The sequence below is a fragment of the Halictus rubicundus genome, chromosome 13 (genome assembly GCF_050948215.1).
Source record: "Halictus rubicundus isolate RS-2024b chromosome 13, iyHalRubi1_principal, whole genome shotgun sequence".
Classification (NCBI taxonomy): Eukaryota; Metazoa; Arthropoda; class Insecta; order Hymenoptera; family Halictidae; genus Halictus; species Halictus rubicundus.
In genome coordinates, this window is record NC_135161.1 from 3,981,411 (window position 1) to 4,000,080 (window position 18,670).

An 18,670-nucleotide genomic window follows, 5' to 3' on the forward strand; every position below is an offset into this window, starting at 1 on the left:
ATTTTCTCGAAAACGAAGCATCGTATGAAAAAATTTTATTCTACATTTTCGACTTATGTTCTAGTGTAGAATCACTCCCTTCACGGTTATTCCATCAATACCAGGCTATTTCAGGTCATGCAGAGTTACACGTTATGCACAAATCTTCTTCAATTTTTAATAAATAGGATAAGTTTCTAGAACTCGGTGTACGAACTAACAAGGAGTGCTTCAGATGTAGCCCTTCCTATCTAAGATGGCAATTTGGGGAGAGGGGAAAAAGAACCCTCTCCATATTTTTAAATGAAATGCCATAGTGATTTCTTTTGTCTGAATTTTAAATAACACATGTCGAACTGTTGCAAAAAGTATGATAAATACATACATATGTACTAAGTAGACTTCGGATTTCATGCACTTATAACAATAATAAATAGGCGAAAAAACGATGATATTATCTGTAATATTTATAGTGTAACGTATCATTTTATTTTCAATAAAGATCCGTAGTCTAGTACTAAGTAGGGAGGCTGGGACAAGTTGATACATTTTCCGGTTTCTCCTTCCTACAATTTGTGTTTGTATCAATTCGTAAATAATAGTATGCGACAATATTTTTTGAATTCTCCTCTTTACATATTGTACTAGAAAGTTTTAGAAAAATATGTACAAAATATTTAGTTGATCAATGCAAAGGGTATCAATTTACTCTACCGTACCGCGTTCCTTTCGCTTATAACTTGGGAGAAGGACCGGTTAAACTTCACCTTCTGGGACCAAAATTTTTTTACTTTCTTTATACAATTCTGTAGATTTTGACGAGAAAACTCTAAAAATGCAAGCTGCAAAGCGCGGAGTTTACTCATTCAAAAGTTATACGCGAGTTGAGCGCAATCCAGCGTTTTTGACAAGTATGGGCGCCGCCATGTTGGTGTGTACTAACCGTCGCACGTCGTCTAACGAGCGGAGTCGCTAGATGAGAGCATAAGCACACGGTTGTAGGGGCTGCATGCGTTTCCACACCTTGCCGTGGCGCTAGTGTTGACGGCATTAGCCACACGCGAGCGGCAAGAGAGAGCCGCCTCTCTAGACTCTGCGTGGTCAAAGAGTCGCGGTAGATTTGCTGCCTTTTAGCACTTCTGTATTATCCTTGATAATAGACACACGTCTAAATAAAGCTTTTGTACCGTACATACGCAGTGGTGATTTCCTGGCGGTTGTAGGCCGCAGCCTAGTTACTCACTAGTCCTAATCCTACGTGATGTCGATAACGTAGATTTGCAAACGTGGTCGTGCCCTCTTCACCCCCTCTACATTATCAAACCTAACCCTGACCAACCTTCTCGCGGTTCCGCTTATTGGACGATATCTGAGTACATACCAATATGGTGGCGCCCTTGTCTTTCAAAAACATTTAATATTTCTTAACTTTAAACACGCATAACTTTTGAATCAGCGAATTCCTCACATTCAAATTTGGATTTTTGGCAATTTCTCGTTAAGATCTACAGGATTGTGTAAAAAAAGTTAAAAATGTCTGAGTTGTCAAGATGAAGTTAACCCGAATATTTTTTTTACGATGATCGTCCACATTGAAGGGATAAAAACAACCTTCGAAATTGGAGGTCAAAAACATATTTTACCGAATATTTGGGGAACTATTAGATGTAGAGGAATAGTTTAAGTGGTAAAGGAGTGTACTTTTTATGTGTAAGGAATACATATGTGATAACAGCGTTTAAGTATCATTATTTGTTTACATAATATCTTAAAAAATATCATCTTTTTTATTAATTTTTCTAACTAAATATAAATCTATCTTCTTGAGTGTGTGAAAAAGTGTATATTCAAACAGTAAATACGAATATTAAGAATAATTTTTTGAGTTATACATCCACTATTTTGTTTTCTGTAATTATGTTATCAATTGCATATTCAGCGACTCGAAAATATTGGAGTACTAATTTTCAAGGAAATCCAAAATTTTGTTAGTTACACATCCACAGTTTTGACGCTAGATTTATAATCAGTAACCCAACAAACTCTGGAGTATCAATTGTTGGCCGTATAGTCCAGTATTAAAAAAGTTATTGTTTTTTCAAAAGTGTCCAAATATTAACGCCACTGACTATACATAAATACAGGTAGTATTTCCATTAATGTGCAAGTAAATGATTATGAAATCAATGTAACGACAATTTAACAAACAATCGTAGAAAATATATTTATTTTTTATTTAAAATACAGTAGTATCTCCGTGACTGTCGTATCGTCGCGTCGGGTCTGCTGAGCGACAATTCTAGTAGAGGTGCTAAATTATGGGTATTGTGCCGAACGTAGAGAAGGTTAGCGATTGAAAAAGAAAGAGGGACGGAAGTTCGACGCTTTGACTCTCTGCTTCTCTTTTTTTCCGTTCGCTGTCCTTTTTCACGCCCGCAACTTTAATCGCTTATTACGTGAATAATTATAATCGTATTGTATCGTGTTGGTATCAATTTAATTAGAATAACGAGACGGATACGATGGTAGAAGTTTCATAAAAATAAAATAAAAAATTAGAAAAGTTGCAATCTTTTGCTTTTCTTGCATTAGCCTGAGTCTCACCGATACTCGACCCCTCGCTGGCTCGATCGTCGAGCGTGATTACCACTTGACTAGTTCCAAGGGCCCCAGTTCCTTCCGGGAGCTGTGGGTGGACCGAGCTGGGGCTCGGGAAGCCCAATCCGAAGGCTCCAGGGATGGGGACACCGGGCGGGTCCCTCCGCCCGGGGTCTTATAGCGTAGGAAGTGGGGGAGGTTAACCCCTCCCCCGGGGTATGATGATAGCTGGGAGGTGTCCTGTTGAGTACTCGCGTGATCCAGGCACCTCCCATTTAGCTTAGGTGGGCGTGGGTTTTTAGTGGGTACCCCTTGGGGATTTCCCCCAAGGGCAGTCCCACATAACCCCGACTCCCCCCACGGAGTCGGGGTATGCGTAAAGCATTTTCCCACGAAAAAAAAGGGCCCCAGTTCCTCCAGCGGTGGGGATAAATTTTTGGCAGTTGCGGTAGAGACCTTCGCGCAGTTACGAAGATAATATTGCACCATTTTACCCAACAATGGATTTGACTCATGTATGGACTCATTTTAATCGGAAGAATCTCGGGCATCCATTGGTGCTACGATTATAAAGGGAAGATGACAATTATTGAAACAAAATTTCAAAATTTGCTTTTCTAGTCATGGCATTGCATACATTGTATCCGTTCTCTATCCTTATGACGATTACGTCACAGGCGCGAGGCTTCACCTTCTGACTACCGCGTCTACCGTCGCCCCACTCCCGCTCGCCAGCGAGCGCGCCGCGAGAACGTTTCTCGGGCTGTCATCCTTCCCGGTCGCGAGGTGGCTTCTCGTGAGTGAAAGTGGGTGCGAGTGAGTACAAGAATTCCTGCCTGACACCAAGCCGGTCTAGTCAAAGCAACGAGTCTCCCAAGTACACCGCGGAATGTATTCGATTACGAGGCAATCGAGAAAGGCATCGGCCGTCCGTCTCCCACTGTCCACCACTCGAGGGGCAAGAGTCACTGGCATCCACCGATGCGGGGGGAGGGGAGAGTCTCGGGTCTCCCGATCATCCCCCGCCACTGCGACCCGAAGCGCCGCCAATATCAACCATAGTCGTAAGCCACCGAGTCTAGTATTGTAAACTTGTACAGAGTCGCCGCTGTCATAACTCCGCCGCATTGCAACGTTTTTCATAGTAGATGTAACATCATAGAATTAAAGACAACCATTGTTGATACCGAGACTCAGGTGTTCTCTCTCTCTCCGAGGCTCTGGAACCCCGGACAGTCCGCTGAAGCAGCACTACCTCCTTCGTCACATCCTTGTCTACTGAGGTAGTTTCGCCGAGCTCAAAACACTGGCAAGGGAATTGTCGGAGAAGAGTGTGGGACTGACTCATGTAAATTTAACCGTATACATCTTGTGCTAATTTAATCGCGCACTACTGCTTTATGAAAGTTTCATTGATCACAAACATACAGTTTTGTAAAAGCAATGATAATACTAGTCTGAAAAATATATTAACAAACTTACTGTTAATATTTTTGCAGGTAATTGTGCATCTACGCATGTTTTCTATGTGTAAAACTGTCTTTTTTCTACTGCGCGCTCTGCCGCCTGGAGTTCATACAGCACGCGTGGAAAGTTGGACCCTGAAAATTCAATGATTTGTATCTCAAGAAGAAAGCAGACTGTAAATAAATACAAACATTTGGTTATATTATATTTTGTTATACAATATGAAAGAAGCTGGCTAAGAGATCGACTCGAGAGTTTCCGATGTTGCCACAGTGCTGCCTACACCATGACTAACATTTGTAAAGACTACCATTGTTCCATAAACATTGTCTTTTATATTATTGGAGAGAACAAAAGGCACGCGTAACTCATAAATAGTATAAGGGAATATTACAAATTCAGAATATTTTTAAACACAAAGATTTCAATAAAATAAAAATGCAAATAATTATTTACATTTAAGATGTCTTAATTTAAAATACGAAACGTATTTTAAATGATTTACATTAGAAAGTATTTCAACTCATAAATTTCTCATTTTATACATAGTAAAATGCAGAGTGACTGATTTTAATCTTTGAATAAAAATTATTTAAATACTATATGTTATATATAAAAATAGTTATATATGTTATATATAAGTTTTTACCTTTTTCAATATAATCCCGTAAAGTTTTAACGTTAAGAATTTATTGGTTCAAAAGTTATGTGTATTTAAAGTTGAACCACTTTAAGCGTTCTTGACAGGTAAGGGCGCAGCCATGTGGGCATGCAGTCAACATCGCGCGCCGTACAAGCACGCGATGATGTCTATAATGTATAGTGGCTACTCGATTTCAAAGTATTTCTTAATTGTTATGAAAACGGCGAACGTAGTGTTTAACTTTTCGAGTTTGCCTCCTTCTAACGAAGCTGCAGCTGTTTGGGCTCGCGAATTCGGGTTGTTGCGAGAATTTGAGAATTGTAGGGTACATCGTGTGGCAATGAAACCATATAAAAGTGCTTCCGTTCATGGATTGGTCGTTTTCGATGTCCTATCGGTAATGAGTTTTGTTCTGAGATAAGCTATCATCGAACAGTAATTAAAATATAGAAAATCGTCTACGGGATCTCAAAAAGAAGGTATAATCCAAGTTTGTTGGAATTGGGTTGGCGAGGGGGGGAGGACCATGCTTGCAAATCCACGTCATCGATATCATCTGTAGGGCGGTCGGGGGGTGTGCCACCGACCCAACGCGTTATACCCTATGGTATAACGCACAGTATATGTCGCTTCTAGGACAGGAGACCGAAGACCGCAGTTTCCAACGGCAACTGCTTTACTCCTCGGATGCAGGACGTGTGGTAATGGAAGAATGAATTCCACGCGATTCCCGTTGACAGGTGAACGAACGTTCCCAACTGTTTATTTCGTTTCACGGTGCTCACTGAGCTTACAACACACGAGGCGTAATAATTACGCATAGACCTCGCGGGTGATTCGACGGAATCACTGCTCGTCGCCACGTGCTGACCCGGTAATACTAAACGATAGAGTTTCACGTACGTCTGCGCTCGTCGGTGCCGATATACTCTCTGTCCAGCGATTCGCGCGGTAGCGCGCGCGACGGTTGGTAGCCGGTGCTACCAACTTCGTCGCCGGATAGCGGTTGGGGAATTTGGGACTAATTCCCTATGTTCCCCACACATCGTGTGGGGATTTTAATGGTGGAGGCGTACAGATGTACGCACTGATGAGTTCCGACGGTCCTCCACGGTCGTGGGGACTAGGAACATAGATCCCGTAACACACGAGAGATTGGGGTCACCAGTGGCCGGAGGCCACGCGTTCTCTGGCGAGAACGCACGAAATAAATGTCCAGACGGACTGCGTTCAAGATGGACGCGCCACGTGGTCGCGGCAAGGAGGATATAGGTTAAGCACGTGAGACCCACTCCTCACGAGTAATAAACACGTCGGGTAACGACCGAAATAACGAGGTTTATTAAACAAACTCAGAATGAGAGCTCGCGACACTCCAGAACGAGTCGCGATAACAATATACGGAGAACCCGGCACGGTCCTGCGGCAGTAAGCCGCAGGATACACGGTATACAAAACACGTCCGCTTTCGTTAAGAGGCGTCGCGAGAAGAGAAAGGAAGAGTCGGCAACGCGCTCGTTGCCGCTATCGCCCGGCCGCGCAGGCGCAGTAGCGCTTACTGCGCGGCACATGCGCGGCTGTGTCGCCGGCCCCACAATCGCGTGCTTGTGCTCCCATCTAGCGGTTTCGCTCGTCAAATGACGCGCGACGCCGAGCACTCACCAGCATGGCGGCGCCCTCACCTGTCAAAAACGCTTAACACGTTAAGCGCTACTTCGGTCCCAGGGATCCGACATCAAACATTCCGTTCAGGCGACGTCGGTCCACAAGGACCGACACTCGGCTTATCATTTAAGTGACGCGTCGGTCGATTCGGAGAGGTGACTTCTGTTTCGACGTAAACTTGCGGTTACTCGCAGCGTGAACGGAAAGACCACAGATACGAGCTCCACGCTTAACGTGTTAAAATTGCTCAACTTTAAAGATGCATAATTTATGAACCAGTGATTGCCTAACATTAAAACTTCGATTTTTGGCATTTTCTCGGCAAGGTCTACAGGATCATATAAAAAAAGTTAAAAATTTCTGGGTTGCCAAGATGATGTTTAACCTAAATGCGAACCCGGTCGAATAGCGAGAGCCGGTTAACTGTCCTTTGACGGGTGTACATACGTCGTCGGGTTCAACACGAATTCCGTGAATTCGTGGGAGAAACAACACGCCATCTTTTAGACGTTTCCACCATGTGACGCCCCGAAAAACTTGTATCGTGTCTTCTATAGTTAAGGGAACAGCAAAGCCGCGTAATACTCCTAAATTCGTTAGGGAAACCGCGTACAATGCCCCGTCACGAGAGCCTCGAACATCGAGATCGTCACCGTCTACGACGCGTAAAAAGTTTATACGGGAAAAATCGCGCGGGCGTGTCGACCATCTGCCGCTAGATTTTGTGAAACGTGGACGGCTTGTATTTCACCACTATCGGCTTCCACCAACAGCTGTAATATTTTACGTTTCGATTAAGTTCATCTGAAAGCCATAATCTAGTGTCGAACATTTTTGTGATAACCCTTCCCGTCGCGGAGAACGCCCCACGCTATTCCAGGTTGAACCCACCGCCCGTTCGCGAGCTGTCCAGGATTTCCCGCGATTCTCGCAGGCTCAAATTCGTCTGTAACTATTAGAAGTTCGTCGAGTACCGTTTGCGTGACACCTCCGGGTGTCTGGCATCCAACTTTATGGAGGAACTCGAAGTTCTTCGCGTACAAAAAGAGCCTGAGAGAAATCGTTTGTCCCGGGTGGACTGCGCATCGCGCGGCCGTGCGTGGCCCGGCCTTTTGGCCCGTAAATATCCGGTGACGTCTGCGGTTCCAACCCTCCGTTGAGAGTCCGGAAAAGTAAGTGACGTGACAAACGATAATTTAAAACATGCATTTCGTATATTTCGGTAATTTTTATGCATACTGCACATTTTCTCGAAATTGGTTAATGTTGCAATTAGCTACAAACGTTTAAGGATGATCACATAAGGGCGAAATTCCTTGACTAGTTGACCAATTTTGATGAAACTTTCAGTATGCATATTACTTACCGAAATCTACAAAACGCATTTTTTAAATTATCGTTATAGGTTCAGATAAAAAAGTTGAAAAGGCCATTTTGTAATTTTTGTATCATTATAACCAATTGTAATCTAAAAAAATTTTTGTTTATTCATTCTCTAGCATACTACTCTATTCGAGCCGATTGCTCGACAAATTCCGGGAGAAATCGAAGTACTCCCCGCCCTTCCCTTGAGCCCCCTTCGGCGCTCCGGAGGCCATCAAAGCATGACGAGCGACGCGGAGTAGAGACGTTCGGACGATTTTTAAATCGTGCAGTGCCTCACAAAATGCTAGCTCGCTGGTGCGGAATGATACGACCGGTGTTATGAGGACTGTCCCTGCTGAGGTTTGCTCAGAACGAACGCTCCCGCTTTGAAGATCGAGATGACCTGATTCCTAACTCCAGGGACTGGTCGACATAGCTGTGCCGTTGGATTACTGCTGCTCCTACAGGAAATTATTCCGCTTCGTCCGATGCCAGCTGGGCGAGCACCCTCCAAGTCATAAAAGGTGCACTGTCCGTGCCGTAAGTGTCTGTGAAGAGCCGGTAATCCTGCATTCGGTGATCCGGATGGAGGCGCCATAGGATCCGTTGCCAATCCGCGTCCGCAGGCTGCACGCGAGTCTAGTAGGAAGTCTGATACCAGCCAGCGTCCGCAGTTAAGCTGTGGCCTGAGTAACGTTGACTTCGAGGGACCCAAAATGGTGTCCTCGATGTGGCCGTGGAGGCTGCGCACCACTGGCTCGGGTGGGGCAGCGCTGCCAGTTGTGGGGCCCATAAACACCCTGCCAAAAGGAGTAAGCTTGGTCGTCGGTGTGCCTCTTGAACCGTTGCGACTACCGTCATGAAAGAGGCGGCCGTACACGTCGGCCCCCAGGATAAGATCCACGCGAGCGTGAATCTTTCGAGATTTGGCCACGAACCGACTCCGCTTTCCGTTTCCTGTTCGCCACGCCGGAAATGGCGACTCGCAGCGCCCGCCTTGGCAAGCAGAGGGACTGCGCCACTCAAGAGCTGAACGAAGGAAGTGTCCGAACCGGTGTCCAGAAACTCACGGACCTCGATGGTGTCTCCCGAAGGCGTCTCCAATTTGATCCGCGCGGTAGCAAAGGCCCCTGTTCCTCGGGGCCATTGCATGAAGCTTGGGCGGATAGGCGCGATCCGTTGTTCGTCGCCGCGATCAGAGACTCATACCCGAAGACATGGTGGAGGAGCGTGTGATGTTGTCCGCTGCACGTTAAGCAGTTCTGGCTTGAGGGACACTTGCTAGTGTCATGGTCTGTGCCGAAGCAGTTGGTCTGTGTGTCTTCAGCTGCTGAGCTCGTTCGTTCCTCATCGGCGGGGCCAGGGCCCTGAATTTTGCGCAGTACCTAAGGCTGTGATCTCCGGCGCAAGAGGGGCACTTCCAAGGCTGCAAACATTTTGACGTCGACGCTAGTACCGTCGAGATGCTATTCTTAGCGGTCGTGGCCATGTTGTTCTTCCGACTGAAAATCTGGCTCGGCGCAAGGTGGAGCATGGAGTCGTCTGTCTGTGCGCTGTCGAAAGCTTGGAGGTTCTAGTTCTCTAGCCACCTCAGGCGCGTACTGTGTGAACTGCGCGTGGCGTATTAGGACGACTCTCGTATCAATAGATTTCTACATTACCGAGGAAGTACTATTGTCAATGCGTTTTTTTTTTGTTAGTGGTATTCCTTGTAGAACCTATTCCACTATGTCAAGGAGGCGTAGCCTTCGAAAATCGGCCGAAATGTGCACAGTCTTGTCGATCTGTGGTTTAGAACAATTAATCGAGCTTGAAAGGCACTATTTTGCATACATGTTGAAGTTAACTTTCTCGCGGTTATACAAATTGTATTGAACTATCCGTAATGAAGACGAGTGAAGCTGACGATGTCATGAGTTATTTGGTTAGGTCTGATCTTAACTGTTACCCCACGGTGAAAAAAATTTCCATTAAAAAAATTATCGACTACCTTAAAGTCTCAAAACCTGTGACCCTAAGAAAAATACCCCCGCTATCACCACAACAACATTGATCTTTCCAAACCAAATTATGTTTTCCTGTAAAGTTTTTCATTATCATAAAAACTAAACAAGATATTTGAGGCGTCCAAGTTAGGTGGATGATACTTTTTGGTTCAGATTATGATACTCTCTGTGGCGACTACCACCTACGCTCGCCAGCAGATAGACAAACAGTCAACACCTTTCCGGTACTATCTGATCCGCCACGGCAGGGCCCGTTAGATATGTGGGATTGTTAGTCGTCTGGAGAGACAATCTCGAGGGTCCACACTTCTCGGTTGGATTCAATTGATGGCAGAGGCAGGATCACCGTAGATTTAAGACCGGAGATTACCACGATAGAACGTTTATTGAATATTGGCGCATGAGACAGGCAAGGCAGGCGGACTACATCCATACAATTCACGCGACTGCGAAGAAGTGGGCTTGGCATGACCGAGCGCAAACAGGCCAAGATGGCTGATCTCCCGACTCCATACTCTGGGAGAGAATCAGCGATACCGATACAGAAATTCTATCTTTTCCAAGTTCGTACCATAGATGGCCGAGGTCGAAGGACTGGTCGTAAAATTGACGATTGCCAGAACTTTGGCTCGGTCTTTAAAAAGTCCTTGGCAGTGACGTCTTCCAGATGCGTTGTTTGGGGGGAAGAAACTTTCTCCGTGCCCTTGAGAGACGTGGAATTTTCCCCTCATTAACGGTCTTTCGGATGTCATCAACTCGCCCACCAAAAAGTTCCTCAACCAAACAACTATAAAGCTTGCAACCTTCATAGTCAACGCTTCGTTCCTCGCTCTGCATTATCGAGTGTTACGTTGTTCTCGTATTGATATATTGTTGTTGTGTTAGCGTTTTCTCATTGTATAATCGTTATTAAACTTATTTAATATACCACGCGGGTCTAGACATTATTTACCACCTGCTATCCTAAAACAATTTAGTGAAAATATTGTGTAGTCAATTTGAGAAAACATTTAAGAAGGTGATCTCAAGTTATATACCGGGTGATTCGGATAAAAGTCTGCCACCTAAATGACTTGTAAACTATTTGACATATGAAAAATGGTTCAAATAAAAGTTATATGATTTAAAGAGTAGCATACAGTCTAATGATTAGTTCTTTTCTATGTTGTTTTTTTGTCGAGATATAAAAGTAACCTTAACTTTCTTTATTGTAAAGGATGAATTTCAATGTTATGACTGAAGAGAGAATTGGACTCTGAATAGAAAACTATAAGACTATATGAGGAGAAAAATTAATAGGTACTATGAATACTATAGATTCTATCTCCCTATGAATGATTTTTAGTGCAAGATTTTTAGTGATTTTTAGTTCATTACAATTAATACATTTGCGAAATCGATCGATAAGTGCAAGTCATACACATTGAAGTGTTTCTTGAGATATCGCATAAATTAATAACTTTTAAAGAGCACTTCCTTTTGTACACTTAACTCATGATGAGTACAATGATACAATTTAAACTGTAAACAATCAGGTAAGGTCGATGCACGAATTTTACATTCTAAAGTTAATCCAGGATGCCTCAGAAATTTAAGGAGGAGGGGGCTTAGGAGTGACCTTCCCCCCAAAATCGCCCCCGCCCCCACACCCCACTTCCTGAGGCGCTAAGGCTTAGAGTCCACCTATAATACCTACTATCCTCTATTTACGAATTAATTACATCAACATACATCTTCCTTTTCATTATGCTGATTGGTGCTGTTTGTTCCTATTGGTTTGAACCGATAAATCTTAAACAGCACCTGTTAACCTGTTAATCGAGCGATACGAATAAACTTGTCACTTCTGTTTGCTATTGTTTTTCAGTAACTTTTAATGGTTTTAATTGAGTCAATAATTATTTCTCTTAACAATAGTATTACAACCTATATTGTATCTATATTATCGAAGCAAAATTTTTATTGCTATTCAATTTTATTTGATTATATTATATTTTTGTAAGTGTTTAAAATTAAAAAATTACACGGTTAACAAGTTAAATTATACCATTTTTCATCCTTATTTGTCTGCTGAAGAATACTTCTATATCTTAAATAACATACGTTTATACTGTATAATATCAAACTTCCACAAACATAAAGTTGTAAAGGAATAATGCTAATAACACTTAAAACGACAAAAGATGGTCTGTACACGTAATACTGAATACAATATGACATAAAATATTTGAAACTTCATAAAATCAATACACAGTGGCAAAAATTCTATGTAAGTTAGTAGCAAGAAAATACAGTTCTCTAAAAAAAAAATTCAAACCAATAAACTTGGTTGAAATAATTGTAGCATATCGGAATCTAATTAGAGTACTCTATTATGTAGCACACGGATCTCATTTCTGTATTAGCTAGTAAATATAAGAGTTCTTACGTGCCAGAACTTCGTAATTCCCTCCCCACCATATAAAAAACAGTTTATATCAAAACCTACGGAAGCTAAACTTTAATTCAGGAAATCAGAAATTTTTTACTTTTTTTATATAAATACCTGTTGAACCTAATCCTGTTGAACTTGACGAGAACATGCCAAAAATTTAAGTTTTAAGGTTAGGAATTCACTGGTTCAAAAGTTATTCGTGTTTAAAGTTGAGCGATTTTAATCGTTTTTGACAGGCATGGGCGCCACCATGTTGGTACTTAGATATCGACCAGTGATCGGAACTGTAAGAAGGTTGGGCGGGGTTAGGTTCGTGTAGAGGCTGGAGGGCGGAAAGTGTCAGCCGTCAGGCCTGCCCGACCACGTTTGCATGCCTACGTTACCGACATCACCGTGTGCTTGTGTAGCCATCGAGTGGCTTCGGTCGTTAGATGACGCGCGACGCTGAGTACATGGCGGTGCCCTTACCGGTCGAACACGCTTAAAATCGCTTAAATTTGAACACGCATAGTTTTTGAACCAGTGAATCCCTACCTTTAAAACTTGGATTTTCAACATTTTCTCGCCAAAATGTATGGGATTTCATTAAAAAAGTTAAAAATTTCAGGTTCCCTGAGGTAAAATTTAACCAAATGCAAGAACATAAATTCAATTTTTTAGAGCCGTAAGAATACCTCTTAACCGTTTGAGTCCCAGAGTTCTCGCGATAGCGTTTGTCTTTATCGATTGCGAAGAGGCCTAAGCGGTGTAATAACAATGAAATACAAAATGTTTAATTGTATTATCTACATTTAAAAAAGCAGCTATGTGATGTAAGTGCGTCAGTAAAGTTGAGCGCGCTACTTCGACAGTCAGTGACTGTACTCGGACTTTTCGACACAAAATGTCAGGAGCGCGATCGCGCTGCTTGGGACTCAAACGGTTAAGACCTAATTCAAACGAAAAGTGTTGCGAAAGAACTATAAGAAAGGCAAAGGAAATAGAAAATTGAATGAATACAATGACTTGAACTTATTACCATTTAAGGAATCCGTAATAACATCCAGCGCACTGTTGCCACAGCTGACGCAAATTTGCCCTAGATTGTACAGGTCAGCATATGAAGCGAAACGGGAAGAAGTCATTTTGAACATTTATGAAGACCCTGTAACATTGTAAACATTTCGTAAATATGCATGTAATAGACTTTCTTCAGTAGCTGAAAATTATGATAAAAGTTGCAACGCATATACAACTTGGGATCAAAAGGAAACCGGACACTGTCAGCTTTCTCGCGACGGTATGGTAGTGTCGCCAGACAGGGGAAATTGAGGGCAATACAGTTACCCTCTCTATGCCATTACCAGGTTAGCCACGACCAGAGTTGCCAGGCGGGCTTGTATTCCCCTCAAATCCTTTCTACTACTAAATGTGACTCGATTCGCCTCTAGCGACACCAGCGACGACTCTGTGCATGATGGGATACGAACGTTCCTCTTGTTCGTGCAAATAGTCGCGAAAGAGGAATTTCACTCATAACTCTGTTCACTACGCAAACACGGGCATATCGGTGTGAGACCGGGAGATCACTACTAATCCAATAACAAAAGTTCTTTATTTTTCATTATTTTTTCATGAGACTTTCATCAACATATTCGTGGAATTTTTCGAATGAAAATGATACCAAATATGATATAATTAATGATTATATTTACTTGTGTAATGAACGATTAAAGTTTCGGACGCAAAAAAGAACAGCACATGGAAAAGAAAGAGACGCGGAGAGTCGAAATGATCGGGAAAAATAAATGACTGGCGTAAGGGACAGGTCTTCGTAGATTCGCGATAAGGTAGAGTAACCACATTACCGACAACCATTACCGAGTGCCTCAACTTTTCGTCCTTATATGAGAATATTTTTCGCTGGGAAAGGGCTCATTCGAAAGAAGAAGGTTCAATCTTGCGCGCGCTGGTCGTGAGCTGACGAGATTATACAGATATTTGGTAATATAAGCGATAGAAGTAGGCCAAAAATTAACGATGCGCATGCCGTGGAATCCAAGCACTTTTATGCCATTGGATGAGTTTTCTTAATGAAATCGAGAGTAGCGCGCGCTAGAAAATATCTCCAGCTACAAATTGAGCTATATTTTGGCTTGATTCTCTGCGAAATAAAGTCAAAAACTTGAAGCTCGTTTCTGGCGTCAGAATTCATAATATCGATAATACAGAGAAAAAATGTGACAAGTTTAGAGAGAGGAAATGAGAGTGCTCACGCTCGGGGTTTTAGTGTCCCCACTTTTCTGCATCATCTTTTTAGCCTGAAACAGAACCTGTATCGTCTTTTTAGCCTGGAACAGAACCTACATCAATTTTTTAGCCTGGACCAGAACTTGCAACATCTTTTTAGCCTGCATTACAACCTGCATCATCTTTTAGGCTGGATCAGAGCCTCCATAGAAGACCCTCTTTTGACACAGAAGTAGCATCCACTCTGGCATTATTTGGAATCCGCTGCTACTGACGCAGGTAAGATGATGCAGGTTCTGGTCCAGGCTAAAAAGATGTTGTAGGTTCTGGTCCAGGCTAAAAAGATGATGCAAGTTCTAGTCCACTGGACTAAGTCCAGGCTAAAAATTAGACTAGGGGGCAGCATTATACCGGGGACAATAAAATCCCGGGCGTGAGCGTTTCATTTCCTCTCTGCTGACTCTGCAAAAGTCGCTTGACTACTCTTGGCTCTTAATTTCCTACTAAATTTTTTGAACTTTTTTTCATGAAACTGATTATTTAAACGTTTTAACATAGTTTTGAATCGATATAAAGCAGTGAATTTTTCGATTTTTATCCATAGTTTGCAACACTGTGCTGCGGCCCGATGGGAGAGGCTACCGAGCATTGCGTTGTTCGGCAACCAACGCGTTATCGCGTCGCTTGCCTCACCCGGCCGAGACGCGGCGTATTGCTTGCCTTGCCCGTACAACGTTCTACGGATTAGTTCATATTTATTTAACAGTTCATTTTAGAGGGCTTTTGCGTAACGTAGTTCTCTTTATAAGACCTCCACCCTTGATAAAGTGGAACCTGAAAATTGTTTTGACTTCTAATAGAGAAAATGTACGCAATTTCCTGCAAAATAATATGTAATTAAAAAAACATGTTCCGCAAGTTTAAAATAAAAATACACATTTTTCGCTAATATATAGTAAAAAAAGATAAAAGATAATGAAAATACTCTTCAGTTTCCAAATTTCAAAAAAATTTTTTATTTTGTTCCAATATGTTTCTCAATTTTTTCGAAAACCGTTTGTTTTACGAAAAGAAGTAACACAATATAAAAGACGCAGCCTGTCTAGATCTACAGGTTTTGTCCAACATATTTTTCGATACATGCAATAATTCAGAAGATATTCGATAAAAACGATTTTATGAGCATTTAATTAATTTTTTTAATGTTTAAGGGCCAAGAGGCACGTTTTCCCGTTTTCCGATCGAGCTGAAACTTTGCACAGATTTCTTTTTTTATCAATTGGAACAATCTTGGGGGTACCGTAAAAAAAATTCAAATGTCCAAAATAAGAGCCACTCTAGTACACAGTGAGAAGAAGAATTGAAAGAATGAAACCATTTTTTCAAGAAATCATTATTTGTATAATATATTTAGTAAGACAGAGTCCCAAAAACTCTTTTGTTCATTGTTTCATATTACATCTACTCATTGTTGTCATAAATGCATGGAATCCGCAGTCTATTCATAATCAATTAATACTAGGTAAACGTACCAGTTACCTGATATTTAGTGAGGGCTAGGAAGTTTTTTTATTAATTTGCAGGAATTCTGTAATTTATTTTGCATTATTTATGATAAACGATTGACTATCAACCTTTTCCTATATCGTAAAATTTTTCGGGACGATTTTGGTAAAAAGCAAAAGAAATATTAACCAAATTTTAATCCGAGGTTTTGGTCCTGTTTACCGGACATAAGAAATTTAAACTTAGTACTTTGAAGTACTTAGTACTTTTACTTAGTATTCTACGAAAATTTCTGGTCTTTTTACGTACAATAAGATCCCATAATAAAAAATATAGGTTTCCATTTGAGAAAACAAAGTTGACCTTCAAATGACCTTGAAAATGCCACCCAAATGAAAAACTTATACTGCCCCCCTCTTTTCCCCTCGAAATCCTTGGACACGTTTTACACTTTTTCAATATCTTTCATACTTTTCGAAATATTCGGCTGGAAAGTTGTCAAATAAACACCCCGTATATGGTGGGTCAACTCACGCGCTAGTTCGAACTAGGTTACTCACCCTTACTTCATCCTAGCTGCTCTATACATGTTAAATGTATAAAAAATCGAACCTTCGGTTATCGATATTCTCCGGACTGATAATATACGAGTACGAAAGACATTTATTATTTGAAGAGTTGACAGCTCTGTATCCTCCGAGTTTGTATTCCTAGTGATACAGCATGGTTTATTATTAAATGGCATGCCTACACGTCAATAGCGATACATTAGTTCTCCTTATTCAGGCTATAAATAATTTTCCGATATTGTTTCGTCCTCGCACGCGTAAGCGCCTGTAAACCTTGTTAAGCGATAGTTCTCTTCGTTTTATAAATACCGACTTAGGAGAGGATTAACTATGGTTCATTGGGAACGCTGCATAATAATATCTTTGATGGCCTGATTCAAATCTATTTTTTCTATTTCTCACGCTGTGGAAAATAAAATGTAATTTACAAACACGATATTTTTAAACGAAAGAAACTGCTTTCTCACCAAACGTATTCGAACTTTCTTCAAATACAAAAGCGTTGAAGCTTAGGTACTATGGGAAAACCGCATTAATTCATTTCATTCAAGTGTAATATTTTTGGTACTAAGAAAATTTTTATTTTTCATTGACACTAGTATTAGTAGAGATGTTGAAATGACTCATTTCAGGTTTTGGACCAATAAACATCGTAGCCGGTATAAACAAATACGTTTGCGTAATTTTTTTCAAGAATCAGAACGAGCTGATTACTAATACTGCCACTGTTAACAAATTAATTCGTAGTTTTCGGTCGTTATTTTAAAATTGCAGATATCATTTTTCAAAAATTTATAACGAGAACATCTTTAATATTAGCAAGAAACCTAGCGCAAATTTTACCGTGTCCAATTAATAATATACTTTTGTATAATAATTTCATTATCGTGTACGCGAAAAAATGTGTCCTTTCAAAGCGAAGGGTTTCACTAGTTTTTTGCAATTCATTACTATACTTCAACTTAGTATTTTGTTACTCTTTCCAATATCATACCCCCAATTCTCATATTACACGAATTCGAAATACAGTGTAGAAAGTCAAACCTAATTATACTTTTTTGGCAGTGTATTTCGCTTGACACGATCGATGACGTATCTTTTAAAAATTGCTGTTGGAAGTCAATTCTGTTAATATAAATTTTTTTATTACTTTTACCTTTATTTTGTTCAATAGATAGCTACAATACAAAGAAAACATTCTCAAATATTAATTACATAATATATTCTCACAGATTCCCCAAATGTTAGTCACGTGATTTTGACGTCACTAAAAGTGCTGCCACCGTCACAGTTTCGCTGAAGTTCATGAACGTGTTCACGATTTAGTCCCGTCGAATTGAATGGATCCGATTTATTTTTATAAATTTAATGTTGATTTTTTACATTGTTAGAATAATTTTATTATAACCTAAGGCTGTGAACAAACAAAATATACTCTATTGCGTAATAAATATTTGAGAATTTGTATCTTTTGTAGTTATTTATTGAACAAAGTAACAATAAAGAGGCATTAAGCTCACAATTTTGTCCGGCGGTGTATACGTATATCTTGCATATGTGTAACTTGCAAAGTAATACCGAACGATAGATACCTACACAAGAGATTTTAGATGAAGGGCATTCAACTTTGACCCGTGGCCATTGTGGTGTCAGTTGGCCTCGCATCGGAGCTCGGGGCTAAACTGAAAAATACTTTCGCAACCTTTTTTGATTCACAACCTCTTTTCAAAGTCTTTTTTTGCTCAGTGCCCCTTTCGGCTGAACTATCTCTATCATAAAAATTTCTAAATATAGTTATGCTATATTTGACAAGAGCGTCGAAGGAATATCTGCGAGACCTGATGTTCAATAAGGGAGAGCTTGAGTTGGATTAAACATATGCAGTCTCTCCTGATACCCATTTGCTTAAAATTTTTATGGTAGATACCGTTTGTTTCACCGACAGTGAGAAATACAGACACTTTCGTGATGATTTTAATGTCGATGAAACATTTTAAAAGAGTCTTTTTGTGTCATCATCTAGAGAGAAAGAAATAAAACATTACATATGCACCAAAAAATTTGCACAACTTTAATGAATTTGTTAATAAATGAGTACAACATAAATGAACTACGTGTGTCGATGACCTCTCTGATCAGAATTCTGTGAACTTGTCGAATAGGGTCCCCTCAGATTTCAATGAGCTATAGATATGCTATCAAGGTCATC

The 18,670-nt window shown here is 40.9% G+C and overlaps 1 protein-coding gene across 3 annotated transcripts in view; it reads right to left on the bottom strand.

Moving 5' to 3' along the window:
• Positions 1-18,670, bottom strand: part of Machr-a (muscarinic Acetylcholine Receptor, A-type) — a 96,978-nt gene that overhangs the window by 48,531 nt on the left and 29,777 nt on the right. For 2 of the 3 annotated variants that reach the window (XM_076799188.1, XM_076799186.1), the window contains exon 1: positions 4,060-4,177. The gene's annotated coding sequence lies outside the window, so the exon portion shown is untranslated. Of the gene's footprint in view, positions 1-4,059; positions 4,178-13,175; positions 13,302-18,670 lie in introns of those variants that run through there. The other variant, XM_076799187.1, reaches the window with a different exon arrangement.